The sequence below is a fragment of the Pteronotus mesoamericanus genome, unplaced genomic scaffold, assembly GCF_021234165.1.
Source record: "Pteronotus mesoamericanus isolate MK-2021 breed Mesoamerican mustached bat unplaced genomic scaffold, CSHL_Meso_final contig_73, whole genome shotgun sequence".
Taxonomy (NCBI): Eukaryota; Metazoa; Chordata; class Mammalia; order Chiroptera; family Mormoopidae; genus Pteronotus; species Pteronotus mesoamericanus.
The window spans coordinates 29470279-29493034 of NW_026555245.1; the positions used below are offsets into that span (position 1 = coordinate 29470279).

General features: G+C 40.4%; 1 protein-coding gene and 1 non-coding gene across 6 annotated transcripts in view; both read right to left on the bottom strand.

Annotated features, from left to right (window-relative positions):
• NFIB (nuclear factor I B) overlaps nt 1-22756 on the bottom strand; it is a 434847-nt gene that overhangs the window by 314861 nt on the left and 97230 nt on the right. The window lies entirely within an intron of this gene.
• TRNAH-GUG (transfer RNA histidin (anticodon GUG)) lies at nt 22376-22447 on the bottom strand. Its single transcript has one exon. It is a non-coding gene; the product is annotated as a tRNA-His (tRNA).

Sequence of the window (22756 nt, forward strand, 5' to 3'; positions counted from 1 at the left end):
ACTGATTCTCTGGGTAGGAAAAAAAAAAGCCTTGATTTGTAATGTTTGCTGACATCCATGGTATAAATGTTCTCACCACAGATAAATAACCTCCAGAACATAGATAATAGTAACACATACCCAAATAATTAGGAAGTAATAGGTTTTGAGGGTTTATTATGCTTCCATTTTAATATAATTACTTAATTGTAAGTTTGTATAATTTAATTTTTAATACTGACAATGTTAACAAGTGGCTTGCATATTTCTTGAAAATTTAACAATTGGCTAGTACGAGCAGGTACAAGTCACCTTTGGCACATTTTTGCATTGGATATTGTGGTGGCTGCAAGCCAAGAGTCAGACAAACAAAAAGGTTGAAGGTTATGAGCAGAGAGAGGGTGCATATTTCTGAGTCCTCAGGTAGCTGTTGCTCTTATTATCCGAGAAGCATCCACCCTCCTCACACAGCCATTTGGACACAGAACAGCTTCCTTTCCTTAAATGCGACATTGCTCCTGGGCTCTGGGGCCAGGAGAGCTTGCCTCATATTAATTCAGACTCAGATCACAGATGCACAGAGAAAATGATGAATTTAAAATCTGGCCTTATTTGTTTTCTTCTGCTGATACAGGGAATATCAATTTTAAAGATAACCAGTCCTTGGGATTAGTCTTTTGTTAAAGTTCTCTTACCCTTGACACCTTGCACATGTCAGCAACTTTTTCTGGACCTATATTTGATGCTTAAAAAATGTTGTTTAGTAAAAGGTAATGAACTGTGATTCATGTAGATGTGTTTCCATTTTTGACAGCGTTGTAACAATGAGCGAAAATATTGAAATGCTCTTCATTTGAAAAATCTTCTAAACATCCTTGACCTTCAATTATTTCTCATAAAATCATTGTGAAATAAAGACAAAAATGTCTTCAAGAACACACATTACTGGATATTAGCAATTTGGGTTGATATTTCTGGAGCCTAATTCTTAGACTGATAACATCTTCATCTCAAAATTGTATCAGTAATAATAATAATACATATCTATATTTATTACCCACCCATACAATGTATCAGTTGTTTTATTACAGAGGTCTTAGGAGAATTCAAATAAAGCTCCTGATGCTGGGGGTGTTATGGCAGGGAAGCAGACTCAGAGTAACAAAAGATTTTAGCGTATCCTACACCTCACTTGCCTCTTGGCTCAGAAAATGATGAGGCCTTAGACTAGCTGAGCTTGATATAGGGGTACCTGGCCATCTTAATTATACAGAGAGGGTCAAAGATTGTGACAGGAACAACCATCCCTTGGTAGTGAATTGGAGAATTATCATGAATCTTCATGAACTATGGAAAGACACTGGGACTCAATTTCTATCCCTCCTGGCGGTCTTGGTTTCCGTTGGAGGATGTCCCTGATGCTCCTGGACAGCTTGTCATAGTCAGCCTTCAAGACAGCCCCTAGTAAGCCCCCTTTGCGGTACTGATGCCCTTGTGTAGTTCCCTCTCACATTGTGTCAGGGATGGTCTATGACTAATAGAATACAGCAGAAGTGATGGTAAGGGACTTCCAAGGCTAGTTTGTAAAAACACTGTGGATTCTTTTCTTTCTGAGGTTTTTGGCTCTTGGGGAAGATGGCTGTCACGTCGTGAGCACCAAAGGAGAGGCCCATGTGGTGAAGAACTGAGGCCAATAGACACATGAGCGAGCTTTCTTGGGAGGGGATCCTTCAACCCTAGTCGAGCCTTCCGATGACTGCAGCCCTGGCTGGCATCTTGACAGCAACCTCAAGACTGAGTCTGAGCCAGGACTACCCAGCTAAGTCACTCCCTGACTCTTGACTCTCAGGATCTGTATGAGATAATAAGTCTTTGTCATTTCAAGCTGTCAAGTTTTGGTAATTTTTTATGCTGCAATAAATAAGTAATATATGAGCTTAGGTTGTTTTTGTATATATTCCCGCAAAATTTGTTACTCTAAATCAGGGGTCCCCAACCCCTGGGCCACACCACAGGCAAGTGAGCAAGCAAACCGCCATCTGTATTTAAAGCCACTCTCCATTGCTCAAATTACCACCTGAGTTCTACCTCCTGCCAGATCAGCTGCAGCATTAGATTCTCATAGGAGTGTGAACCCTACTGTGAACTGCACATGTGAGGGATCTAGGTTCTGTGCTCCTTATGAGGATCTAACACCTGATGATCTGAGTTGGAGCTGAGGCCGTGATGCTAGCACTGGGGATTGGCTGCAAACACAAATTAGCATTAGTAGCGAGTGGGGTTTGACTGCACAGAGACCGTGATAAATCAATTGCTTTATATAAAAAAAAAACAACTCATATATAAAAAAAAAAAGACTCATATCAAAACTCTATCAGTGAGCAGCCAGTGACAATTAAGCTGCATCTGGTAGCAGGTTTTAAGTCAGAAAGCGACACTAGTTGAAGGAAAACAAGCTAAAGGCTCCCACAGACTCCATATTACAGTGAGTTGTATAATTATTTTGCTATATATTACAATGTAATAATAACAGAAATAAAGTGCACAATAAATGTAACGCACTTGAATCATCCCAAAATCATCTCCTTCACACCACAGTCTGTGGAACAATTGTCTTCCACAAAATCAGTCCCTAGTGCCAAAAAGGTTGGGGACCGCTGCTCTAAATTGAAATCACTTATTCATGTATTTGACTGCTCCGCTGAACCATTTGCCCTTTGAGGAAAGGAATTCAGTGTTGGATGCCCATGCCTAGCATAGTGCTTAACACAGAATAGGGACTCAATAAATGTCACTGAGCAAATGAATAACGTGGGATGAGATAGCAGACATGGTTTCAGACAGCACTATGAGAACTGCCAGCTAAAGAATGAGTCAGCACAGATCAAGCTGGGTTTTCTCTCCACATATGAGAAATTCACAATAAATATTCATGTCCTCTCTTCTTCTGTTGTTACTGGCCATCCTCCCAAATACCTCACGCGTCAATTTCTACTCCCTTCTTGTCAGCCATGAGGCTCTTGGAGAGGTAATCTGGGATCTGAGAAAGGAGCGGGACTCCGAGTAGAGAATTACAGCCACAGTGGGTTACTCCACACCATCCCTAAGTGGGAAGGAAGAGTTTCTTCAATTCCTCAGACACAGGAGAGTCGATTTGTGGAGACACTCCCCTCAAGGCCTGCTTAGGGCCTGGGATGTATAATTAAACTAGACCAAAGGACAAAGCAAAAGTAGGAGTGGGGAGAAGGGGTTTTAAACTTTTTTATTTAGGAACTTAAAAAAAAATGTTAAGAGAAGGCTAAAAGTTCAGTGACTGCTCTAAGTGGAGTGGGTATTTGGTTACAAATGTTCTAGGACAGGCACTTGGACTTCAGGGCTCAGCCCTGCCCACTCTAGGAGAACACATTATAAACCACCCCTCCTCTTCCCTCAAATCATGCCTCTCTTACGGACAGCTGCCATCTCTAAGTGGGAGAACACAGACATGCACCGCTTACTGCATCCTAGGCAGTTTCACTGTGCCAACATCAGAGAATGCACTTACACAAACCTAGTTGGTTTAGCCTACCACATACTTAGGCTATATGGTATAGCCCATCGTTCCTAGGCTCCCAGCTCATATAGCATGTTACTGTATAAAAACAGCACAAGATTAAATTACGCACAAAAGAAACAAATGCAATAAAGAAACATGATAAACGTGAGATGTCAGAGGCTGCTGCTGGCATAACGTGGTGTACTGTTTTACAGCAAACTTATTTTTTAATGAATAGAAAGAGTACACTCTAAAATACCAATAAAAAGTACAGCATAGTAAATACATAAACTAGTAATATAGTTTTTATTATCATTACGGAATATTATGTACAGTATGTAATTGTATGTGCTGTACTTTTTTTCTTTAAGTCCTTTTGTGGCACATTACTGTACATGTGGGAGGTTTTTCAAAGAACCCCGATGGCTCTGAACTGCCTCCTCCAATCATGTTTTATGTTCTCATCACCTGTTGATAAAGTCTTAATAAAACTTATAAAGACCAAAACGTCTTTACATCCAAAGGGATAAGTCTCCGGTGGAGTGGATGAGAATGGAGATCACATTTTTGGGCAGGTGAAGCCTTCCCAGTGCTCTGAAAAACCACATCATTTGGGGGCACACGATCAGGCAAATTTAAATAAATTTACTTAATTTTTCTACCTGCTCAAGAACATGGGGGCCAGAGAAGCACAGCCCATCACATTGTCATCGCCCATCAAGAACCTTGTTTGGGGAAATGCATAGCACTTAGCTCGGTATTGTGAACAGGGTCCTGCGTGTGGAGAAAGGTAGTTAGACATCCAATCTGTTATCTGTTATCTCTGATTGTTTAACCACAGGCAGTTTCGCTTTCCCAAGTCTCAGTTTTTTAAATCTGCGAAATGAAGACACTAGTAATTACCCCCTTGCATTCACTAAAAACATGTTAGCTGAATCTGAATAAGGTTCTCCAGGCCAAAAGAAATAAATAAACTGTAAGTAGAATTTGGGAATGCTTGATTAAATTTAAGGCCTGCAGCAAATAGTAAATCATAGGATGCCTACCAGCTTGGGATGTTGTGCTGCTATTTCCAAAGGTAATTTAATATCTTTCCAGGATGCATAAAAACAGCATGACCCATGAGAGCCACAAAATTGTTCTTCATTGACCATGTCAAGCCCAGTTTTTTGTTTCTACATTTTAAAAAAGAATATTAATAAAATGGAGAATACGCCAGGAAAGGCCACTAAAATAGAGATATTGCAAATGACCTGCCGAGATTTAGCAGGTCTGAAAAAACCTTAGTTGGTCCAAGAATTTGAGCTTCCATCATTTCTCCCTTTATAGGATCACTGAAGTGTTCACTTAAATCTCCTTGGTGCTTTTATTACCGTTAGGTAAAATAGCTCTATGATGAATTCACACAGACCCTCTCAGAAGTCCTGTGAGGCATATACCACATCCAGTTTTCATAACAGTAGACATACTTCTAAAAATGAAGACCCGAAGAAATATAATTGGACACCAAAAGGCCAAAAGCCTTTCTTGCCTTTTGCTCCCTGCTCTCCCCACCTTTTTTTAGAAAATTCACTTAAGAGTAGAGCTAACACTTACTTCTTACAGTCTTACTTCTAGGGATCTCAGCTTCCTCATCTGTGAAATGGGATTAATAATATTGTCTATCTGATAGGACACTTAGGAGAATTAAATGAATTAGCATGTACGAAGTGCTTCTAAGTGTGACTACTAGTACATTCTAAATAAATGATGGTTATTGTAATTATTACTAACTTTAAAGGGAAAATAGCTCTTATGTAAACATTGTAGATTTCAAGCACGGTTCTGATCCACCAAAATTCAAAATATTATCAAGGATATAAACATGAGTTTTCCTTTGAAGCTGGCTGAATGTTTCTCTGGAGGACTTCTCTAAGATGCCTTTTACACGTCCCTCTATCTATTGCTGGGAAAGTCAAATCAAAATCAATTAGTTTTCTATTGCTGAGTAATAAATTATCACAAATTTAGCAACTTCAAACAACACATACTTATTATCTCACAGTTTATATGGGTCAGGAGTCTGAATATTCACAGCTTATCTGGGTGCTCTGCTTAGGGGCTCACCAGCTGCAATCAAGTTGTTGGCCGGACTGCATTCTCCGGGGAGGGCTTGACTGGAGAAGAATCTGCTTCCTAGCTAACTCAGGTTGTTGGCAAAATTCATTTATTTGCAGCTGTAAGATTGGGAGCCCTCATTCCCGGCGGGCTGGTGGTGGAGACTGCCCTGGCTCCAAGAGGTCATCCATCGTGCCACATGGGCTTCCCAACCCGGCCGCTTACTTCATCAGGCCGGCAAGGAGAAGCTCTGGGTGTGTTTGTTAGCCAGACAGAGTTTTCTATAATTATGTGAATAACAACCCATCACCCCTACCATAGTCTATTGATTAGAAGCAAGTCACGGGCCCTGCACACACTCAAAGGGAGGCGATTACACAAAGCATGAACAGCAGGAGGCCACCTCGGAGGCTGTCCATCACTGTCACAGAGAGGAAAAGGCATTGCGCAATTTCCATTCAAACTTCTCAATTCATTTTCTGGTCTAACCACAGAGGTCAGGCAAGGTTTAATTGTCTATTAATTAGAGGGATGAAACTTAGAGAAGATGGGGGAAAATAGGAAAAAAATCAATTTAAGTGAAGGCCAATGAAGAAACGGCTGCTCTCTCCATGTGTTCTATGGAATGGTGATGTCAATGTCCAAAACACATCTTTAAATCCCCGGAGTCCTTCGAGAATGGCTTTGGGGAGATAATCCGAGCAGACAGTTGAGGTGTTCGAGGTCCAGGCCTAAGACAGCCAGCCATGGCCATACTGGTTGGAGCCTTAAGGATGGAAACTGTTCCTGACCATGAGCAAATCTGTCTGCCTGTAAATTAGTGGGGAAGACAACTCTAGCTTCCTTTAAATACATGAAAGATCATTATCAAGACAATATCCAATTATTCTCTACCCTTTCTGTAGAGGAAACAGGGGGGAATAGAGTTGAATTTCAGCAAGAAGGAATTTGTATAGACCAAGGAAAAAAATCTTAATGGTAATGACCATAAGGCAGTGAAACAAGCTATAAAAAGAAGACATGAACTATTTGCCCCAGGAGTTTTTTAAAAAATAGGCTAGACAACTATCTAGAAGGTGGTCCAAATGCAATGAAAGAGTTGATCCAGACCTTTCCCTCTGCTCAGCACATAGTAACACCTCAAAAATAAACACTTAGTAATGTCTTAGTCAGTTCGGGTTGCCATAAACTAGACCGGATGGCTTATAATGAACAAATTTATTTCTCATAGTTTTAGAGAAACTATGGCTGGGAATTTGAAGATCAAGGAGCTGGCAGATTCAGTGTCTAGTTAGAAACTGATTCTTGGTGCTTACATGGCTGCCCTCCTACTGTGTCCTCACAGGACAGAGGGGCAAGGGAGGTTTCTGAGCGTCTCTTATAAGGGCACTAATTCCTCTCATGAGAGCTCCACCCTCATGACTCAATCACCTACCAAAGTCCCCACCTCCTAACACTATTACCTTAGGGGATAGGTTTCAACACATGAATTTGGATGGAAGGGGGCACAATCATCCAGTTTATAGTGATTAAATATATTGAAGTTTGTTATTTGTTGTCAGCAACCAATCTGATAGCATTATTTTTTAGATAAAGATCCTTGGATAGCCTGTGTCAAATCATGTAGGGCACTGTTTAAAATACAGATTCCTAGGTTCAGCCATGGATGTCATGAATAAAAATCTCTTGAGGCGAGGCCTAGGGATTTCGCTTTTTAAACAAATAGCCCAGGAAGTTTTTATGTACATATTAAAGTTTGCAAACCACTATAAATGAAACATAATCCATATCAAACTTGAATTCCTCCACTCAAATGCCCTTACCCCCAACCCTAAATTTTAAATGTACAAATATTGCCTCCTCCTTTGAGTGGCCATAAAAGCATCCCACAGCCCCCAGGCTTCCATCCGTAAATATGGTCCAGCAATCAAACTGTATGGACATACGCAACGGCTGCTGCCATGCTGGTTCCCCAAGGAAATTGCGTAATAGGTCTCTGGCACACACCATGCTTACTAGAATTACAAGTGAACCCCCACCCCCATCTCTCCAGGAGTCCCATGTTCAGAGGAAAATCCCAACAACATATCTGCTGCTGAGACCTTGGGGTGAAGGGAGTGGGAGCACGCTTGGGAAAGTATGTGTGGTTTGCTGCGTCGAAACTCAGAGTGTGCCATCCCATCCACTGCAGAGCTGTGGTCTGAACTCCGTGTCTCTACATACCATTCTTGAATTTTTGCAGGACCCTATTAGGGTCCCCAGGAGAGCTCTCATATGAAGTCCAAGAAATCTGAGGAAAATGCGGAGCTTACATGATGGACTAATTTCATTTCAATAAAATTCCCATATTACATTCAATGTGCTTGGCTTTATTAAGTTTTGTCATAAACGCTGGGAACACTTCCAAATTTAGGCTTGCACAATTATTTTTATTGGTGCGTTAACTAAAAATGGTATATGCATAAGTCAGAGTGTACATTTGACTTCATCTGGGGAGCCAAAATGAACTTTAGGTTGATTTATAGTCATTTTACCCTGTAAATGAGATACAGGAAATAGGGGTTAGAGTTTCTGATCCCAGCATTCCTAAACCCTCCGCCGGTTCCATCCCCAGCTCTGCCATGTATCTAATGAATTTAAATTCCAAATGTCTATCGGCAACCCACAAAGTCACCAAACAAAGAGGCTGGCTTATTTTCAGACCCAGGGCCATCCAAACTGGGCAAAAAAATAGAGGTTTGTTGCACTAAAGTGAGACTAGGGAGCCCTCGGTGCTTTGAAAGGTTTTAATTGCTATGGAAAAAATCCTTTCAAAGATTTTTTTTTCCCTTAACATGGGCCCCTTGGAAACTTTTCATAGGGGAACTGTAAAATATTTATACAGCTAACAGCACTGTTAAAAAAAAAAAAAAAAAAGGCAAGAAAGAAAGACACGGAGCACAGAATGAAAGGCAGACTTTAAGTGAGCCCTGCAGATTCGGGGCCCCAGGGAGGGGAGGGGTCTGTGATTTCAACCCCTGGGAAACAGGATTAATCCCTCCCAGCCGGGCCCACAGGCAGGGCCAATCTGTAGAGGACTCTATGTTTGGTTTAAAGCTCTTCTGTTGCCATTTGGAAATTCTTAATTTTTGAACGAGGGGCCTCATGTTTTCATTTTACACCAAGCCCCGAACATTCTGCGGCTGGCACTGCTCACAGCTTCCCCAAAACTGCTGTTTCCATACATCATAGCATGGTCCGCCCATCCCTCCTCTGTTAGCTTCCCTTTTTTCTGGAGGAAACTACAACCCTTGACCCTCACTTTTGACAGTCCTAAATGGCACGAACTATACTTCCTGTCCTTTTGTTTATCGGGCATACATTCTGCCCGCATGGCTTTATCACCCCAGGACATAGGAGGCTGACAACCCATATTCACAATCCTGGAAAACATGGCACCGGCTTTGTGAATAGATGAAAAACTGAAGAATTCGGGAGTTAAAAGGAGCCATGGTGATCTCATTTTATAAAGTAAATGTAGTCCCGGAGAGAGGAAGGAAATTTCCCAAGGCTACTCCGTTTATTAGTATCAGGTTAAGGACATGGCTAGCTCATTCAAAAGCATCTATAAAAAATGTTTAACGTGGACAAGTATAGTCCCCAAACTGCCCCAAACTCATGTGAACTCCTATTTCAGTATTTTCTCAATGCTTTAATCAACAATAACATTACTAAAGAAAGGCTGAGAAGATAATCACTCTCTCCACACTGATCCCCCAAATATTTTCATTTCCTCACCCACATACCTTATCTTTTACTGGGGAAGATATTTAGGATTAAAAACAACAATTGTAAATTGTGTGACCTCTTCGTGGCTCCAGCCTACCCATCAATGCTGACAACCTGGTAACCCCATAAAAAGGAGGGGGAAAACCTAAGGCTCAGCAAACCCACAAAGTAGATAATTAACACATGAGAAATCAAGATTTGGCTATGCCATGGTCGCTAAAGTATTGAGGGGCAGGGTGAGACACAATCCTGAAACTTTCTAACAGAGGGGAATGGGTTCCAGAATTGCTACAACCTCCTCACTCAGAAGGGACCCTCGGTCTCAAGCCTGACTTAATTGCCATAATTCAATTAGCATGCTTCCACTAATTATATAAGCTTTTAGAAGACAGTTCAACAGCAGCATTACAGAGAGTAAGCCTATTTTTTCATTTTTAAGTTAATCTTAAATTAATTATAAGTAAATCGCACTGATTTCCTGCCTTCAACTGTTTTGTTGCAGAAAACTATCACATAATTTTAAAACTCTGAGTCTTATGCAAAAAAAAAAAAAGCCACTTAGCACCATATAAAATAATTATTACATTCATAAATATAGAGAAGAAGGCCCTTCCCTTCCCATCCTTTCTTTCTTCCTTTTCTCTCTTCCTTCCTCCCTTTCTTTCTTTCCTTCCCTTTTTTCCTAGCTGACTGTTTTTTTCAAGTGTTAGGTAAGATAAATAACAGTCACATTAATTGAAATAAACGTTGCTCTATTTTTCAAATTCTCAAACCTAGAACAGTGTCTGGTACATGTTACAAGCTCAATAAATATTTGTTAAATAATTATCTAATACTGATACTAATACTGATATTGGATGAGATGCTTTGGGCGTGATAGACAAAGGCTGAAGAGGCATCAAAGCCCTCGTCCCTGATTTCAAAGAGTACAGACATTCTTTCAGGAGATAAAATGTAAACACATGAACACAAGTCATTCAAAAACTACCTGGAAGTAAGGATACTGAATGCTAGCCCTCAGTGCATTTCTCAATGCACAGCATACAGTATAAGACAGTAAATCAGATTAGCTCTTCCACTGAGGGAGATAAGATGGGCTTTCAATATGAGTTATCATACCTGCATACGAAAGAGAGCTGACAAATGTAAATTACCTGCTACAAACCAATGGACATTGAATCCATCACAACTGGAAACATTTCAACAAAGCAAAGGGCGCTTGGATTGACCAGGTGCTAATTTGCATAGCAGCTCAGATTCATTTTGATATACCTTTAGAGTTTATTTTCAACAAAAGTACATATTTTTTTGTACCAAACCATACCCAGTTATTCTATAGTTTCATGATAGTTGATTGAGTAAAAATCTACAGATATGTCAGAATTTTTACTGATATAAAAGACCCCAAAGATGATTCATTCACGGAGAATCAGAATGGCCATTCTTTTTTAATTGAAGGCTATTTGTCCCACTCTTCTACCTAATACTTCATTTTACTCAGATCAAAAGTTTCTCTTATCATGCATTTGGTACTTAATAATGTTACAGGAAATAAGCAAAGTACAGGAAAATTTATGTTCCCACTAATATTATCAGATAAACAGGCTGTTTCAGCTCAATTAGTCGAAAAAACAAAAAAGGCATTTTTAAACTTAGGTAACCATTATGCTATGCAGGGTTAAAATGGCAAAAGAGACTTTGGTTCCTGAAGATGAGACTAAACTCTGACCATCCTTCAGCTTAACGGTTGCTTCCTTGTGGAAACTTTGTTGCCTCTTACCCAGATGTGAGGCCTCTGGTTATTGGCTACTTTTCTTTATAGAGCATTGAACACTTGAAACTCATTAATTTTTAGCAGTCATTGGATGCTTGCTCTTCCCAATAGACCATAATCTCACAGAATGTGAATGTCAATAGAGCCAATGTTTGCTCACCACCATATTTCTGACTGTGCATGTAGTGTGCCTTCTATAAACATTCTTTTGAAGTAAGAAAAAGAAAGTAAGGATATTTCTCATTCTGCCAAGGTCCTTGTATTACTTGGAGGTCTTTCAGTTGTAGAGGATAAACTTCCAACTTGAACTACTTTAAGTTTAAACAGGCAATAAGGCTTATAGGCCAATAGGTTCATAAAACCAAACCTTGGAAAGGCAGGCCCAGAGGCAATAGTCTCTCCCCTTCATCTCAAGACATTCCACGGAATTCCGATTGACTCAGCATCAGCATGTGTTCACACCTCCAACTAATCGCTTTGGCTAGACGTATATGGCCCTAAATTGGCCCAGCCTAAGGACAGTGACCATCTCTGAAGCTGAGAACGAGAGGTTGTTTCCTAGTCCCACCAGCCATAACCCTGTGTTGTGGGGGAAGCAGGAGGCAGGAAGAAACCTGGGAAGGATGTTGAACATATAAAACAATGATACTACAGAGTCTCTCCACCTGAGGCATTTCCACAGTTCCTGATTCCCAACAAGAGTAGCCTTGCTATGGGTATCTTATCTTACCTTACTTTACCTTACCTGATCTGATCTGATCTGATCTTATTTTATTTTACTGCAACATGAATTCATGGCAGTTCACATTACCATTCCTATATCTACTGATTCTTTCCTGTGGAACAAGTGTGCCAATGGCAATATTACAGTTTAATTCAGAGAATGCTACCAATATAACTAGTTTTGATTGATTGACTTAGAAAATAATACATACTTCATGCTTTGTTTTAAGGACACCTGTGGGGACCAGAGTGGCGATGGGGTTAGGGACAAAGAGTACACTTCATTGCCCCTATACATGAAAGCACGTAGTGGCCAGTCACAGCTGATTCCTCTGCAACCCTGGAACTCCCTGCTCCTTTCCTGTGCGCTCAGGATATTTTCTCATGCTAAAGCTACTCATGTAAATCAATCCCCCTTACACAGGCATGTACAATGGGACTGATTTTTTCCTTTATGAGTTATACTTTCAGCCCACATGTGGCTGCACGTGAAATATCAATTTTTTCCCCCTTTTTTACTTTGTGTGTCGAGCTGGGCCTCTTCTCTGTTTACACAAGAACAGAAGAAAAGTCTGAGGAAGGTAAAAGGGTCACTGGGCCCATTATCCTGGCCATCCACGGTTTTCTCCTGCCATTTCCTCTCATCCATCATTGTCCTCCCTAAAAACTCATCTATATCCCTTGAGATTCGATTATTTTTCCTAGGTAATTCCCCTTTTAGGGAACCTATTTTAAGGTTATTATGTTCTCTACAAAACAGTTTTGCCAGAACTTTCCTGTTGATCCCGATTTTCTGTCTCCTCAGATTCTGTTTTCCTTGCTCAGGCCACGCGGGGAACATTTGCATTCTTTCTGATGGTTGGGAACTGCGCCGTAATCTTACACCATATGTATTTTCATACTGAAAGTCAAAAGATCTTTATTTTGCATTCCTTCACCCTGAGCCATCATCCATTTCCCACCCTTCACCAGGAGAGCTCAGGCGGGAGAGCATCTCCCCGGGAGAATTCCCAGAGAAGCCCAGGCAATGGGCCCTTTTATCTGCCCTTCTGGCAGAGGGGGTTTGTGCTTGCTTGTTTACTTTGAGATAAACACTTTCAAGTTCTAGTGTCTCCAACTGACTAACTCCCAGGTACTTTATGCTCATGACACTGGTGTCACAGCTGTGTTAGTTAAAAAATTAAATAAATAAGCACAGGGCCTAAGGGAGTACAGAAAGGGCCCAGTTAGGAAACAAATCAGATACTGAAACAGTTTTGCCTTGACACTTGGCTTTGCTCACGTGATGAAGATGGGGTGGAGGAATGGAGGTAGACACTGGTTCTCGGGACAAAGGATTTTCAGCACCTTTCACTCTTGTATTCCATAGAACGCTGTCCCAGAAGAGGTAAAAAAAAAAAAAAAAAAAAAAAATGAAATAAAACAAGTGTCCCATGGTGAAATAAGTTTGGGAAAGAACATATCAGAATTCACAGGACATATTAGCATATTACAGGCTCTGATGGTTTCACATTAAATAAACCTATTGAACTTGGTTTAACTCAGCATTCCCGAAACTTATCTGAGCTTGAAACACTTGCCGCAGTTTACCCAGAGGCGACTGGCAAAACAACATTCCTTGGACTACCCAATTAGAAGACAAAGATACAATTCTAGTATCTTAAAACTGACATGCTCTTTGTAAATGTTAAAGACATAAATTTAATTTCCTTATTAAAGCGTTGCTTCACTGCATCTCTGAGACCTGAGCCACAGGGCTCACTGGCCCAGAGGCTGTGCTCTGGTGGTGGGTTCTTGACATTTTGAGCGAGATGACAGGCAAGAGACAGGCGTTAGGGAGAGGGAAAGGATTTTTTAAAATTCCTTTAGCTCCAAGTTGACATAATTAGGAGTTAAGTTTGGTGATCTGGGTAGAATTTTATACAAGGGACATGTACGTAGAGAGAGGAAGCAGTGGAGGAGGGAAGCCCACTGTTTCCTGTGCCAGCAGCATGAAGGGAACAACTGGGGACATAGAAGGTGGAAGTGGAATTAGGTTTGTCCCAGTTTTCTCATATGAGCCTTTGGCTAGAGAAGAAGGAGGAAAATTGGATATATAAGGAATGTTCCAGTCCCCCAGTGTCCTACCTCAGAGACCTGGTGGTTCAGCCTGTGGTGTGGACAGGGAGAGTCATTCGAATTAGTTTTACTGGTCTGCCCTATGTTTCTGCATTGCACCCACAAGTTCCTATAGCACTCGAAAGGCAGATAATTGAGATTCAGCCAATTTTCTGTGGGCCAGATAGGTCATGTGGCAGGGCTTCTGGGGATCCTTAGCAGCTGAGAGAGCCAGGATGAGGCTGAGTCAGCCAGGAAGGGCCACTAACCCCGACTAAAGTGAGAGAAGACAAAGCACAGGGGTCACCAGCACCGCCTTCAGTATTTGTACCAGCAGGAGCAGAGGGCAATACAGCGGCACTGTGTGGCCTATGAGCCCCGCACTCTGTTCCAACAGAATCACGCAAGCCCCGCTGCCTGCCCTAACTGTGTACCCAAGTCCATCTCGCAGAGAATTTGGAAAAATAGGGCTGAAACAATTAAGACTAAACCACGATTCAAAGAGACTAGTTTTACTTGCAGGAGATATTTACAGTTTGGGACTGGACTAAAGTTGAAACTGAATTGGACAGGTCGCTATTTCCTGCCTGCCCATCCATGAGGTGGGGCTTGTAAGAAAAGTCGGATTGAAAATAAAAAAATATGAAGAGGCTACATTTCTCTGCACATTTCAATTTTAGTGTGATTGAAATTTCAGACATTTCAGAATATCTTTTCTTTTTAATATATATTTTCACAAAGCTTATCTGGGCCCACCTAATCCCCAGGCATTGGTTTTATTTCAAACTGCAGGATTTGCCATAGCTCACTGAAAGCTTATTGTGTACTACTGTAATAGTGGCTCGTTCGGCTGTCTGTCTTACCAGACCATGAGCTAGTTCCCCGCAGAGGTCTAATTTCATTCATTTAGAAGAATACTCAACCTCTGCATGTCCACTGATTCTCTGCAGGGGAATCTCACCTGGGGATTCTTTTTGGTTAAAGGAAGAAAAATGAGGCTTCCTTGGAGAGTTTGGTGGCAGCCACCTTTCTTTATAGGTACAATGTGCTTTCTTTTCTGTATCTCCTCCATCTGTTTTCAACTGCTCTCTTTCTTTTTCCTTTGCCTTTCTTCCCTGGGGATGCTTTGGAAATGAAGGTGACAGTGTCTGGGAGAAAGAAGACATGAGCCTGTCCGTGAGGGTTCCCAGATCCTCCTGAGCTGTGACTCAGGAACAGTCTTAAATTTATATGACAATTTCTGGCTTAAAGAAAAAAGAGTCTTTTATTCATAGTTTGATAATCTTGCTAATCTCTAAATGATTTTCCTGTTCCTGCTTTCATCCTGCGATCCGGTCCCCTTTTAGCACTGTAATCTCCGTAGCCCAGATGTAGGTTGTCATGTCTTTATAGTTTCTATACCCAGTGCTGTGTTCCCACAAGGCTTTATAATGACACATTTTGTTGGAATGAACTTAAGCATGTTTATTTTTCCTTTAGATTGTAAGCTCATGAGAACTTTCTTTGTCTCCATTACTGCATCTCCATATTTTACGCTGTGAGCATTTAGTACATGTTTGCTAACTGAAAAAAAAAACTGGTTATTTTATGATGGCTTACAAGTTGGCGTTGGGGGGGTGCCTTTCCCAGTGAGCACAGGTCTTTATATTTTCTATCCCAGCTGATTCCTCAAGCCTACCAGATATCATAGAATGTCTGCCTCCCTTCCCCATCCCTCTAGCTGAAGAGATGACTGGGTATTTTCGGGAGTGCCCAGGAGGACAATCAGAAATAAATCCGTTTTTATCTGTTTGCTCTGACTGCTTTGATATGTGCCTTGTCGTGAGCCACTTACAGCTCCTGCAGATATAAAACCCTCAAGTTGCAAAGTGGTGCTGGGTTTCCTTCAGGTGGCACTGCATGGGAAGCATGCTGAAACTCAGGAGAGATGGGAGCAAGGTTCCCTCCCTTCTGCTGTGCCCTTCCCACAAAAACCAGGAGAGAGGAGTGCATCTCTGTAAATGACTACTTCTTAAGCCCTTTTAGGTCTCAGTGCCAAAGGGGAGCTTTCTCTAGACTCCCAGTCAGGGGCTAACTATCTATGTGAACTCTTAGCACACCTATGGCCTCCGACTTCATCATCTTATGCTGAGCTGCAAGTGCCAGGTGACTTCTGTTTCTTCCATTACCCTGAAAGCTCCAAGAAGACAATGATATTGTCTATTTTGTATACTCTAATATTCCCTTTACCTACCATTATACCTGGCATATGATAATATAAATAGTTATAACACTAACAACAATAATAATAATAGTCATAGTGAATACTTATCTAGTACTTCCTCTGAACCAGAGTGCTTTACCTACACTAGCTCATTCACTACTCACAACAACCCTTTAAGTTAGATACTATTATCACCCACATTTTATATATGAATAAATTGAGGCCCAAAGAAGCATAGTAACTTGCCCAAGGTCACTTTGCAAGTAATTTGTGGAGCTGGAATTTAAACACAGGAATCTGGCTTCAGTGCGCATGTGCTGAATCACTAGACTACACTCCAAGACACTAGACAACATGGTATCATATCTACAGTGTTTCTCCGGGTAATAGACTCATTCTTGGAAGTAGACAGTTAAACTGGCCAGAGGAGACTACTGTCAGAGGGCAGAGGGGACTCCCAGCATGATGGGGAGTGGGGAGTCCAAGTTTATGCGTAGGACAGCAAATGTGAACAGGGTATAGAAGAAGGTAATAAAAGAGTAGATGGTTGGAGACCCTGGAAGACAGTAGGGGCACAGTCAGAAGCTGGTATAAGTGGGAAATTTGAGGGGGACAGAGAAATGTCTGAAGCAGAATTTTGACTACTTTTTTTTTTTGTGAGGCAGTCTCAAACATTCCTGCACACCCCCCCTTCTAGAAAACTTTCAGTAAAGATCTACATTATTTTTAAATTAGGCTTTCTTTAAGTAAGACACTTATACTAATATGCTAATACTGAGCTAATGGAGTTTCAGAATTCATTCAGGTTTTATAAGCAGCCTGTGAAGTGTGCGAGTTAATTGCAGCCTCAACCCTGTCCTCGGCTCTCTTGGGGAAAGAATGAGAAGAAATGGCCATGGTGAGAGCTTGAACCAGCTGCATTTAGGATTTCTGATCAAGTCTCCTCCTGTTTGGAGTTTGAGATGAACATATTCAAGAAGCTGTGAAAGGGAAGGAAGGAAGGAAGGAAAGGATGAGATGGTGTGGAAATGAGAATAAAAGAAAGTGAAAGAGGATGTAGAAAAACCTGCTTCTTTGATTTGTATGGTGTGATTCCTGAAACTACTCCAGTCTCTACATAAATCTACAGGATTTATGTGGCTTCATTAATCACACTTTCTTTTGAAATGGAATTTTCTGCCTCAGAGACTTTGAACGTTGACATCCCAATACAATATATTCTTTTAAAATCTCCTGTGAATAAAGACAACATTGTTGAGGCAATTCCCTTGCTTGTAGGTGGAGTTTGGTCCTCAGATCTTGATGATAGTATGGTGAAAATAGAACCTTCCTTTAGGGAACAGAAGAGTTCAGGTATGATTAGGATCCCAGTTGCAGACACCCTGGGCCAGGAAACCCTTGAGGAAAAAAAAGGGGGGGACGCGGAGGGGTGGGGGGCGCATGGAAAATAAAGTCCCTTGTCTTTGATGAACTATGATAAGCAGTGCCATCTAGTGGCAATTTATGTTTATCTTCAGTCCGTTTGACCGTGACCTCCCTGCCTAGCTTTTTGCTATTATCAAACGAGCTGGAAAACACATGTTCACCTTTCTAGGGGCAACATGACCTTAAATCAAATAGCAGAGCTTTAGGTGAAGGCATAAGTGTGTTAAGCTGCCGCCAACCAGAGGCTGAACCCAAGCATTAATTTTTTTTTTTTTTGGTTGACTTTAGAATGCTGGGAAGTCCACACAAACAACAGAGAACAAAGATCATGTTTCTGGGAAAAGACAGAAGGGAAGGGGAACACTGTCATCGTCATCAAGATTCAATAGATGTACATCACCTTACCTAACCCTCATATTCTCCCTGTTTGCTAATGAAGCAAAGCACAAAGAGGTCAAGTCCAAAGTCAAGCTCTCAGAAGCGGTGGAGTTGAAATTTGAATCCGGTCTGTCAGGAAAACCTTTCTCTCTGATTCAACTTTTGTGGGAATTTTCCTCTGTCAGTTCCCTCTTTGGAAAGCCCATGCTTCCAGGCATTGCCACATATCAGCCTTTCAGGGTGACATGATTGAGATAAGTAACAACACCTTGGAACATGTAGGGTCACTGGAAGGACCTTCAGTGTCTTATTTTCCTGTTGGCTGAACTATAGAGAGAATGAACAGTCCACACATGATCTATATCATCTCTCAGTGCTTAGATCCTGTGAATGAAGTTGCAGCAGGTGTTAATGGATAAGTCCTCTCTTTCTGCGAAGTCACCATGAGCTGCCATCCCTGGGGACACTACTGCTCCAGTGAGCTGGCCTTAAGACCCCCTACCCCCACAACAAGGCCTTCAGCAACAGCCCCACCCGTCCTTTCTGCCCAGCACTGCTCCCTGAAAGGGAATCCATTCCGATTAGGTTCTAATAAATCATTTTCTATGCATTATTATATATTTTTATTGAACAAACTTAAACTATATTCTTTATAAATTAGGGAGTAGATAGATGCTGGTTTTTAAGAAATACTCATTTTATTACTAATTTATTTTAGGCTGCTTAATTTATGACTTGATCAAAAAAATGTTAACTTTTTTATTTATGAAACTCACTGAAATATGGACAGAAAATACTTAAATATAAACTCTTTTCAATTCAACAGGATGATGGTGGAGATTAAGAAGATAATTCTGCCCTACTATATTGTAGAGAGCAAGAAAGAGGCACTCAGCTGAAGCCATAAGCTTATGGCAATAAAGCCAGCATATGTACTTCTGAATTTTTAATTTAGTTACTCAATTACAGTTACTTAGGTAAAATAAGTATTTTTTTTTTTTGCTTGAGAAAACAGTAATAGACCATTTCAGTGATACCAACATGAGGGAAATAAAGTAATAGGTTGTACAGAGAATTAAGACTTCTTTGGCTCTTTTAATTGACCCCAAAAAGAAGAAGGAAAAAAAAAAAGCTACCTGAGTTGTCAATGAGTGAACGATTTCACAATCTGAATGATCAAATCCAGGGGATAGCAATATCGTTGACTGGTGAAAACTATAGATGTCAAAGCCATGTGATCAAAACAAGGATTTGGTTAGCACTCTAACATTTCATCATTAATGTTAATAATCTGTCAGGGAACCTAGTTTGTGAATGGCTTACCTTTTCCCTGAAATGCTTTATATTGTTCCTGAAATTTTGGAGAGATGATTACTGAAAGGTTATATCCAAGTCACCATGGCTTTAGTATAAAATGTAGACAATGTCAACATGAAAACAAGAATGGAGTCTGTTGAAGTATTTATGAAGTGTTTAAAAAGGTTAAGCGCAGAAATTGCCTCAAAGTTAATGTAATTAAAAATAATAATTAATTTCCTCTGACAACTCAGGCTCTACAATTTCTGAAAACCAACCTGATATAAAGTTGGTTTTAGAACAAAAATCCAATATATTTTAACAGCAGCAAGAAGACAGATAGGACACCCAATGTCAACAAACTCTTCATTGATGAAAACAACCTTTGATTTATATGACCTTTGGTCACGGTAACCATGTGAAGAGGGACTGAACCAGGATGGCAAACTTGGACAAGGACCTGGCCATTCAGTAGATTCTGACTTGTGCTACCCTTGGTTTAGAGTCTATCACATATTTAACTTCTGAAATCCATGGCAAGGAACCCTTTTCTTAATAGAAATCTCACTCTAGCATTTCTACCAGCGGAGGCTGGGTGGAGCATGAGGACACTATGCAGTCTTGGAATAATAAGAATAAATATTATTTGTTACATATCTACTAGGTGACAGTGTTGTATGTTAATTGTGTGCCTCTATATAGTTCTTTATTTGTTTTTTATATTATTCTTTTAATTCTTGCTTTAACTCTCCCCTCCTTTTTTTCTCTGAGAGCTTAGATAACTTACCCAAGTTCACATGGGTTTTTCTTAGCAGAGTCAGATGATTTTTCACTTTTTCCTGGCCAGGCTAGGAGAGCAGCCATCCACGGGGAGAAAAACTGTCTTTGGCAGAGGCAGAGGAGACAGAACATGAAGTGCTCCCTTTGTTCAAGCAGTTGCTCTGACTGTGTCCCTAAGCTCAAGTTGGGTCTAGATTAATTATCATATCCTCACATCCTCCTCCCCATGGACAGCTTTTCATTTTTCACAAGGCAGTGAAAAAGTTAATAGGTTAATAGTTAGGAAACTGAACACGTGGGTTTGTGGAAGCTGGCGTCACCAAATGGTGTAGTTCAGTAATGCAATGGATAAAACTTCCCAGGGAGACAAATGAGGTGGCTCCAAGGCTGGCAATGGCTTCGCTTTGGCACTGGCCTCAAGCCAAATGTAGGGCTCTCTCTGTGCTGTATGACTCTATCATGGACAGAGATGATTGGTCCAGCGATGAACACCTGGCCAAAACCAAGCCAATCAGATCCTTCTCCAGGATTTTTTGAGCAGTAACTATGAGGCTTTCCTGCAGGATGCAACACTGCAAGGTATAAAGAGTAGGAATTGGTGCTGGCTACCATTTTTTCTGTCACATAGAAGTTAGTTTGAGAAAATAGAGGTAATATTCGAAAGAAATGCAGGATGAGATGGAGAGAGTGTGTCCTTGTCATCGTCAATAACCCAGTTCCAATTATTTCTTAAGCTCTCTTTACAAGTGTCAGGGTACATGTCTCTTTTTAACTCAGGACACATTATGTTTCTGTCACTTGCAACCACTAAATTCTGACTGACACAATTTTCTTCCTCAAATAATAAATTCATTGCATTTTAAGTCTCCTAATAAAATACAAATAACCTTGGATGGGCTTATTCTACTTTAATCTATTCTATTCTGTACTGCAATTCAGTTGTCTTCTTAGAAGCATTATTAGTACCAGCCAGATAAAAAGACCTTGCAGACTTGAGGTAGAGCCCACGCTAGGCCCTTTGGAGAAGGGGAGGCAGAATTTGTGGGGAACATCTCAGGGTGGTTAGAGAATAAGCCATAGCAAGAAGAGACCCCGGGATAAAAATTGGTCTCAAGAGTGAGCCTTGGATGAAATAATAAATACATTCTTCTTATGATATTCTGAGGCTGATTTTTCAGGCTTACAGTCAAACAAACTGTTTTAGGGTTTGTTTGGGGTTTTGTTTTTGTTTTTTGGAAGAGGAAGGCTTTGTACTTGTATGTTTCAGTTTTTCTAGACTACTATTTCTAAGAATTCACTAACTCGGAGGAACATAATAGATTCTGTCCCTGCCCTCAGCACATATTTTTATTTAAACTTGTTTTTAGGATTACATAAATAACAAACATGAATTTTTGCTAGGCCATCCATGAAACAGTGGCTAGAGGCATTAAAATGCAAATTCTAGGGATTCCTTATTTAAAATATGGTGGGCAATAATTTCAGAGCAGTAAACCTCATTATAATATACTTATATTTTACATTTTCATACTGTATTGTTCATGTTTTTAAGTCCTGGAGAAAGGCCCATTAAAGCCATGTTCCTCACATTAATTCAACATTTAGTCATTTATAATACAAACCCCAGTCTTTTGGAAAATGTCATTTAAAAAGTTTCACCATATATGGATATAATTTATTGCTCAAGCCCCATTGTCTACTTATAATTTGCCCTTTATCAGACCCAAATGCCCACTTCAGAGAATTTCGTTTTGAGCAACAACTGGCTTCTTACATTATCCAATGATGCAGGAAAGTTAAATTACAGCCAGTTCATATCATAGAAACAAAATGTTTCCTGCAATTACTGATAAGGGACAGTTCATTTTCTCTCTGTCATCCTGGAAAAAAAACCTCCTAACAACAATTCATGCCTGGTTAAACAGGATTTCCACATCTACTGCTGACATCTTTCCAAATAATTCAGGGTTGTTATTACTGTACAGCCCTGGCAAGGCTCAAAAGCAAGCAGACTTGATGAGTCCGCTCAAAGCAGAGCTTAAGTAGTTGTAATTAATAATAATTACATGCCCACTACACTCCAGTTTTATCATATTATCCGTCAATGCAAATAAAAAAAAAACCACATACAACATACTTGCAACAGGATTAGTTCCTAAATAAAGCTACCCTATGCATGTCATCTGCCTGAAGTTTAAAATATTTATAGTGATATCTCTTTTATTGATTTTCATTATTCTATGTCCGGTTGCAAAATGTTATTCTGATGGAGTAAAACTTGGGACTAGTGTTGTTCTCTTCCAAAAGCTTCCTCTCTTCCTGCCGTGACTCGGATTCGAACCGAGGTTGCTGCGGCCACAACGCAGAGTACTAACCACTATACGATCACGGCAAGCTACAGGATGGCTGTGTACCTGGCTTCCTTTAAGAGCTATTGCAGTATTAAAATTTGTGGAAACACTGCCATCTATTGTCTGAATATGTACATTTTCTTAATACTGGGAAAGGAACAGTGTTTCAGTAATCTCTAATTATTTAGAGGAACAATAACAAAGTGGCTGAAACCAACATTGTCTTCTTGGCTGACTAAGGAAATTATATTCGGTAAGATTCACAGGAATTACCGTCCAGGAAATGGCAATCAAAGTAATAAGACCAAGAGAAACTAGTCTGTTGACTCATGCTTCCTCCTTTTAACCAA